General features: G+C 33.8%; 1 non-coding gene across 1 annotated transcript; it reads left to right on the forward strand.

Annotated features, from left to right (window-relative positions):
- The first annotated feature begins 1,125 nt into the window (after window positions 1–1,125).
- LOC145110219 (small nucleolar RNA R71) lies at window positions 1,126–1,232 on the forward strand. Its single transcript, XR_013709600.1, has one exon. It is a non-coding gene; the product is annotated as a small nucleolar RNA R71 (small nucleolar RNA).
- Window positions 1,233–1,897: the final 665 nt, after the last annotated feature.

A 1,897-nucleotide genomic window follows, 5' to 3' on the forward strand; every position in this document is an offset into this window, starting at 1 on the left:
ATGAACTACCTTGTGTGGTCACACACAAACAGAACACAAAATTAGTTATTCATTATAGATGGGCTATGTAAGAATTATCTAAGCAAACAGAATTATGGTCACAATTATGTTCTCCAACACAACTAAGTTTGTTACTTTTATCACATAACTAAAACGTGGTCAATCCTAGCTCTAGCAATTTAATGGTCACTAAATCATTGGGTAAACAAGTTCATGTAATTTAATGGTCACTAAGCTAAACTTGAATTAAAGCAACAAAGAGAAACACTTTAGCGTGATAGGTAAGTTAATCAAACACAAGCTCCAAATAAACTTTTATAAATCCATAAACTAATAAACTAAACCATATTTATTAAGGTTTCATCTAACTAAACGAAAGTCTACTAAATTAGCTACTCATGGCAGTAATCTAACACTAAAACTCAATAGGAATAAAACTAAACATGATCAAACCGAATGAATTGATTATGTTTTCTTCTAGATCTCTTCAAATCTTGAGCTCCAACCGTTTCCTCCTCTTCTAGGGGTTTTCCAGAGGGTTTTTGTCGTAATACTTCTCCAGAAAGTCACTTCTAAGTCTCTCAATTCGTCATAATGTATATGTATATGTATATATATATATGTATATGTATATGTATATATATATATATATATATATATATATATATATATATATATATATATATATATATATATATATATATATATATATATATATATATATATATCTATGCCTAAAATCTGGCCACCACGACGTGGTAATGACACCACGTCATGGTCTTCGTGTATATCTCATATTCTCCAAGTTAGCGCCATGTCCTCTACAAGATTCACATCTATCGTGTACCACATTAATTGATCCATCCATCTTTGCGAGCTGATTTTCCATGGCGTCGAGTTTCGTCATTACCATCATTAAGACTTCAGAAACTCCATCTATATTCACTTTTTTCTTGTGATATCCCCCCTGGGTTGTGATACTCCCTTGAATGCTTGGCGAATTCTTCAATTAAAGCTTTATTTGTTTTCAGATCCTTCTTTGTCATGGGCCCTTGAGAATCTAGTAGTTGGTGAGTACACACATTGACGCCATCATAAAATATAGAGATTTCTTGTTGCACATTGAAGTCATGTTGAGGGCAATGTCGTAACAATCTCTTGTAACGTTCCCAAGCTTCGTATAATGACTCCCCCTCTAATTGTTGAAAATTCTAGATGTTTCTTTTAAGTTTTGCCACTTTCGAAGGAGCAGTAAACTGGTTGATGAACTCAGTCTTAAAATCAGCCCATGTCGTGATTGCTCCAAAGGGAAGTGATTTTAACCATTCTTTTGCTTCACCCTTCAATGTGATTGGAAAAATTCGAAGCATCACCGCATGTTTAATCACGTTAGGTGCATTAAAATAATGTGAAACTCCACCACCTCTTCTATATGCTCATAAGCGTCCTCGTGCTCCTTCCCATAAAAAGGTAGTTTCCTTAACATATTAATAATGCGCCCCAGAAGTTCACACTTTGTCATAGTTGGGATTTTTGGTGGATCAAGACCCCATCTTTTTTCATTCCTCATATGTCGCTTGTACTCTTCCATTGACATGGTCGTGATGTCCCCCATATTTACTCCTAAAAAACTAAAAAAAACACGCATAAAAAGGAACAAAAAACAAATAAATGAAAAACTAACTAAAGTGAGATCACAGCGTGGTGAAGATTACAATGACGTGGTTGCGTCTCAGAGAAAAAAAACTAAAACAATTAAATGAAACAAAAGTAACTTTTTGTGGTTTGTACCCCACAAAAGGATCAAATAACTAAAATCAATTAAACTAATAATCAAATAAGCTATTCCCCGACAATGACGCCAAAAACTTGATGTGATGCAAATTATACCTATCTA

The sequence above is a fragment of the Lactuca virosa genome, chromosome 4 (assembly GCF_052849685.1).
Source record: "Lactuca virosa cultivar CGN04683 chromosome 4, Lactuca_virosa_CGN04683_v6, whole genome shotgun sequence".
Taxonomy (NCBI): Eukaryota; Viridiplantae; Streptophyta; class Magnoliopsida; order Asterales; family Asteraceae; genus Lactuca; species Lactuca virosa.